The sequence below is a fragment of the Mugil cephalus genome, chromosome 11 (assembly GCF_022458985.1).
Source record: "Mugil cephalus isolate CIBA_MC_2020 chromosome 11, CIBA_Mcephalus_1.1, whole genome shotgun sequence".
NCBI lineage: Eukaryota > Metazoa > Chordata > Actinopteri > Mugiliformes > Mugilidae > Mugil > Mugil cephalus.
Genome location: NC_061780.1, coordinates 21,843,791 through 21,850,684, shown reverse-complemented (window position 1 = coordinate 21,850,684; position 6,894 = coordinate 21,843,791).

Sequence of the window (6,894 nt, the reverse complement as noted above, 5' to 3'; positions counted from 1 at the left end):
AAAAAAATAAATAAATAAAAGGAGGACAATTTACTTGAAGTATTAACAAAGTATTCTGATTCTGACTGATTCCAGTGCTGGACACATCAGCATTAGAGATCAAATCACACAGTTCAGGGGTCAAGTGTAAGAGCTGAAGATTTACTGTCTTTTCACATTGTTAGTCCTTGCAGCTAAAAAATAAATAAACCAAGAATGGACAAATTAAATGACTGAAATGAGTAGGTAAATAGTCATAAAAAAAATAAACAAGACTGGCATGAGGTAAGATATCTCATATTTACTCAATAACGACCAGTTTCTACCATTTGGATGCTTCCGGGGTTCAGCTGTAATCTGATACGTGTGCAGGTCTCTAAAAACATCAGCGTGGAAATAAATGAATAAATAAATAATAACCTAATGTGTTTGCTTTCAGCGAGTAAGCGAGGCATTACAGCTCATTATGTTTCACGGTTTCAATTGTATCACCATGCTGGGGCGCAAACACACAACGATCAGTGCCCTTTGTGGTTCTGATACAGCGGTGGGTAGAGCCCCATTAGAAGCAACAGCTGTTCTTATATCCCGCTGCACCTCAAATGGTGTCAGTGTCTGTTTGCGTAAGTGGAAAACACTGATTGGATCTCCAGGAGTCGCTACAGACGTATTTAAATGCTGGGTCCAAAACGCGGGGCTAAAAGCAGCGCTATAGTATTATCATATTTTATTTTTACACTCACAAATGTTTGTCCAAGTCAGCATCATTCTTCCTGTAGGCCCACCTTTACATTCTTCTCAGAATGTGAATTTAGTCAGACTGCACTGGTATTTCATGGGCCACGTTTCAATCATAGACTTTATAAAGATGGAGTGAAGCCAAACAGAGCTGTATATTAGAGAGAGTCTGGCCAACTTTGATACCTCGGAGGGAAGATTCTTCAGTGTAGCCCTATGGGGCGGATGTGCTATGTTGAAATTAATCGCTTATTTTCACCATTAACAGGCCTGTAAATGTTATTGCCAACGTCTATCAATATGTAAAAGGCCCTCAATTAAATATCCCAGTGTCTACTTACTTTAAATATCTTAAATGAGCCTGTAAAATGCTTTGTAGCCCAATCACCTCATCATTCACGGAGCTGTGTTTATCTTCTCCTCAGTCTCCTGTGTTCATTCATCACTGTTAAAAGTTTGAAATTACTCAGAAAAATGATAAATACTAGTCTTACTGTTATTTAGCATTATCATTATAACATTAGCATGCTAGCCATAATAATTTAGTATTAACCAAGGAGAAGTTACCTGTTAATTAAATTTGTCTACATGGACATAACTTGCATGCACACGTGGGTTTCACAACATATATGACACTAGTTGCTATTTTTCTAAGCCTTCAGTCTAGATAACTAGCTAGCATAAGGCTAACATGAGGCGTGGTTAACTTCAAACTCAATTCATTTGTAAAGTAGTGTTTTTGAGATCAAGGTTCACATTAATGATGGTATGACTTTATTTTTCTTATATACAATCTTAACCAACATTAAAGAGAAACATTGTCATTTACCTCACATAATGAGGAGAAATCAGTTGACATCAAGTTCTTCCTTTTAATGTTCTGCTTCCATAACTTTCTCCATTTTTGGTCACTGTGGAAACGGTGGAGTTTTCTCCATGCTTTTTCTGATCCTGTGCTGGAGCCGTAGGCTGAGCACTGTGGCATATTTTAACTTTTAATCCAACTTTATTCTCTGTTATTGCCACTTCTCTATGGGTGGATATTGGTTAGATGTAGATAACATGGCGCCCATGAAACACATGACCAGCTCAGAACTAATCAGCACAGCGGGATAGCTCAGAGGTCCATTCTCTCTCCAATATACGACTGGTATATAGGTCACCAGTATAGGTCAAAACTGACCTATACTGGTGACTGGCTGCAGTATAGGTCAGAAGCTCCGCTGCCTTAGTGAATGGGACTTGGGCAAAATTAAAACATTAAAATACATAATATAATGCTGATGTATGTTTTGGATAAGTATTGGATAAGTTTGGATAAGTTACATGAGGGTTGTTAAAACGTTTCCTTGACTGGTGGAGGTAGATCAGAGTGTGTGAAGTGTGATCTATGGTTTCAACTGATAAAATAAAAAAAAAATGTGTGCAATTGGACAGTTCTACAAACCGATCAGAGCCACGAAATACATCATGTTAAGCTGTTAAGGCTTGAAAATTGCCTCCGGCAGTCATTATGTTGCAAAAAAAAAAGAAAAAAGAAGAAGAAAAATCAACTCCTGAGCTCTCAGATGACGTGTATTACTACATCTTTGTTCCTCTTTATGATTGCGGTTGTAAATACAAATCTGGAGTAATGGTTTTGCTTTTCAGCACCAAAATTAAACAGTTTCACCACTGTGTTTCATCCAAATGATGAATTTTGTTTCTCTGTCTTATTTCCCTTTTGGCACCTTCTCGTTTCTCGTTACTTTTAAGTTTTACTTCCTGTCTTTGTCTGCAGTTGCACTCACCTGTCTTGCCTTGTGTCTTTCGTCTGGCCTTTGTCTCCCCTGATTGGTTTCGCTCGTCTCTCTTTATTCACTCAGCCAGTGTGTGTGTGCGTGTATATATAACCCTGCCTTTGTCCTTTGCCAAGTCCTCTGTGCTGTTACCTCTGTGGATTTACACCTTGTTGAGTAACCCAGATTTTACTTGTTTTTGGAGTTGTGTTTGTGCGCACCCTCCCTTCGCTGCGCCGCTCTTTCTTCCCAGTATTCAAGTTTCATTCAAGTTCTTTTGTTTCCTCCTCCTGCCTCCCCTCGTGTCTTGCCTTTGCCTCACCATAATACAACCCTTAACAACAGATGCTTGCTGCTAACATTTACCGCATTAGTCAATATTTTCACTTTGACACTGGATTAGTCAGAAAGGTCAGTTGTGACAAAGCGGCAGATAATTATGTCTGCACTTCCCCCTCGGCTCGATGAAGTTTAGCTACAAGCTTCTTTTAGCTTCTTTCAGTTTAACTGTGCAAAGCATGTTTATATCCGAGACAAAGTTATTCATTTCTGCCACAGCCAAAAGGGAGATACAGTGGCACATACTGTGGACTTGCCAACTCCAATGCACTGACTGTGAGACACTTGCCGTTGGTACTTTTCACACATTCTCCCCTTATACATCCATTCACTCACGCTGTGAAAAACAAATTTAGGGCTGATAACACAGACAAGACACTGGTAATGACAGATGGACAAGACAGAGCAGGCAGCTCAACACAGCAGCAGCATCGTCGGCAGACAAAAACCAGAATCTGTCATGATGTCATTTTTTTTTTCTTCATGTGGTTCAAAGTGATCTCAGTCAGCAGGTTTCATGTCAGATGCACAGCTTTCCTATTGCTTCAGCAAATGGGCAGGCGTGAAACTAAGTTATCGTGAGTTTGTTAACCTGTATGCAATGTCACGAGTGTGAGCAGCTGAAATCTAGTAATGTAACATCACGCAGAATACGGGGAATACGCGGATTACGAGAAAGAAACAGGTTAGGTGGGTATTTAAGCCTGAAGAGGCACGGTCGGGGTGTGGTCCTGCTCCTGAAACTTTGCTATTTAGCGTCATTGTAAGTTGTGCACATTTGCAGGATTGACTCTAAATCTCTAAATAAGTCTCTCGGTTTGCACAGTAAATAAGCGGAAGCCTGAAAAACTTCTTGTAAATTAGAATAATATACAGCACCAGTCAAAAGTTTGGATACAAATTTCCTTTCCCGTTTGATTCTGGCAATTCTCACAAAGTCACCCTCTGCAAGAGAGGTGTCTGTTGATCTTCAAATGGTATTCATGAGCGCCAGTTTCATCACACCTTTGTGATGGTGTTCACAACTGCACATTCAAAGCTTTGAATGTGATTTTTTTTTTCCAGATCGAAGCCAAAACCATGAATTTGCAAAGATCTGTAACTGCAACTTTTAACTGCATGAAACCCAGACCCAAACAGCAGACATCAATGCACCAAAATTGCACTTATTTTCTTAAGAGATTTCAAGTTGTTCATAAAGTGTTTCATAAAAGGATAGTGGTGATCAGCACTGATGCCTCACAGCGGTTCGAATCCATCGGCCAACTCTGGGCTTTCTGTGTGGAGTTTGCACGTTCTCCCTGTGTCTGCGTTGATACTCCGGCTTGCTCTCACCGTCCGGCGACATGCCCATTAGCTTGTTAATTGGTGATTTATCCAAAAAGCTTTTACAAAAAGGGGCAACTGGTTTCACCACTTTTCCGAGTTGCTTATTCACTGGTGCACTGGCACAATTGATTTCCATTAACAGCTGGAATCTAGCCGCTAGATACTTATCTGTCATTGAGAGTGGTAACGACAGGTGAGTATTTAGCCGTGAATGGAAATTAATTGATTCACTTTCCACTTCCTCCTTGACTTTCAACAATGGTAACTGAAACAGCGGGAAACACCAAAGCAGAAACACACTACTACCAAGCGGTCCAATCACTCGCTCTTGTAGTTTGTGTCGTAATTACATTTCTGGGGAGATGTGCGTCAGCTACCGCGCTAAGGTCTATTAGCCCTGTGACTGACTGGATATACTTGCCCACTGACTGTGATAAGTGGCTACTGTTACTACATGATTACTTATTAGTTACGTAACATGTTCCTTCATAGTTTCCACATCTTCTGTATTAATCTACAATGCAGAAAATAATACAAATAAAGAAAAATGTTTCTAATGATCACCATAGCTCTCATTCATCAGACAGTACCATTAGTTTATATCCTTTTAGTTGCTTCTTCCCTAACTTTGCTTCATGGATAAAAATTATTTTGCAAATTTCTGAACTGTGTTTTTCATACAATGTCTGTAGCTGTACTTGTCAGTCTCCTAGATTCACCTCAAAGTCCACATTTCAGCAAAAAAAACACTAAATATACTAGGATGCAGAACAACTGTCACTTGGCTAAATTGCTTTCCGGGGGATCATGTCTGGAGGTTGGCATGCTGAGCAACCATACTTATTTATTATCGTTATTTATTAGCCATTCATTTAGCTTTTCATCCACAAAAAAAAAATATTCAGATTGTGTAACTGGCTGCAGAACGTTTTAATATTCCTGGGGGTGGAGGAACGAAACGCGCCGACCCCTGCAGTGAGTAATATCACCAAATGCCTCCACATAAAAATGCACTGACTTCACAAATCTCACTTCAAACTAAATGGAAAAGTTTGCAGCCACACATGTTTTTTGTGCTACATAATTTGAATTAATGCAGCTTTGAATGCTCGCGTGGACTCGCTAAACTAGTAACTACACTAATGGATCCATCAGGAAAAAATACATAAAATGAGTCAGACACAAAGTGTTTTGTCATTACCGTGGTGGCAGACAGAACAAAATGAATGGTTTTACATTTTATTCACGCGCCGTTGTTTAGTGCGGCACAGACTGGCGCGAACACACTTGATTTGTAAAGGCTCAGGTTTGCAAACAATCCATCCTGAAGGCTGTAAAAAAACAACAACAAAAAAAGCACTTCTCAGTAGTCAAACTGTAGAGCTCGCTGGAGTGTGTTTGAGAGGAGGCGACAGACTCAACTTGATCCTATTGTGCCTCAGTGACTATGCGCTGCCGAGTGAACGACCTTGACCGTAACATCACGTTTGCACCCACGACACAGCTTCAGGCTGTGAGATGAATGCTCTTTATTGTCATTATATATAGTGCACAATGAGATTGGAGATTGCTGGAGCAAGATCTACATCTATTCATCTCGTCATCTGAACTAAAGGCAACCTCTGAAACGATTTGGAATAGGGCAGACGCTTTCAAAACATGGCCTGATCACAATAATCTGGGAGCTTTGAATGCTACTAAACAATTACGCTGGGTTGGTAGAATATGTTGTAAGATGTGTGCATCAAAATGACAACCATTACACCTGAACCTTGCCAGATGATGCAGTGACACTGCGTGGACACACATGTTTTCATTTGAAAAACTGTACATACATACACTGATCAGGCTCAACATTATGACCACCTGCCTATCATTGCATAGGCCTCCCTTGTTCCTCCAAAAACTGTTATGACTCATCAGAGAGTTGCAACAGGATGTTGTTAGTGGGGGTCTTTGGGTCCTGAGGGTTGGGCAGAGGGGGCCTCTTTGGATCATCCCACAGATACTTGATCAGTTTGGTGATTTTGGAGGCCTGGTCAACACCTTGTGAAGCATTTCCGTGTGTGTGCCTGTGTCAGACTGCATCCTGCTGGAGATGTGCTGCTGATGTGGGTGGGTGCTACATGTCTAAGTAACATCCATGTGAACGGCAGGTCAGAACATTAAATTGTCACAAGATGATCAACGTTGTTGACTTCTCCTGTCAGTGGTCATAATGTTGTGGCAGATTAGTGTATAATCATACAGAAAAACTAGGTTTAAGCTAAACACACAGACCTAAAACATAGAATAAATTCATCTGCTTTGGAAGGAATAGCCCAAAAACCAAAAGAGTAGTGTGATTTGATCCAAAACAAACCAGACTTACCTTATAATAACCAACAACCTTCTATTGGTGCGTGCACTCCATGTAACGCAAAATGGTCAAAAGGCAATTAAAATCCAACTTAAGCAAACTGTGCACTGTTCTGTTCTGTGCACTAATACTAATGCCTTTTAATGCTCATGTATAAATATGGACGTTTTCTCTTATTTTTTTATTTTTTCTTTCCTTCCTTTCTCTCCTTTTACCATTGTTCTTAGTAAAACCATTATGTTAATGCATCCTGTCTGTTCCATTTCCTAACATTGATTATTCTGTGTTTTCAGAAAAGCCGCCTATGGACTAGTGTTGAAAATTAGCATATCTGCTATATACAAGCATGTGGTCTGTCCACTGGGACAGTGT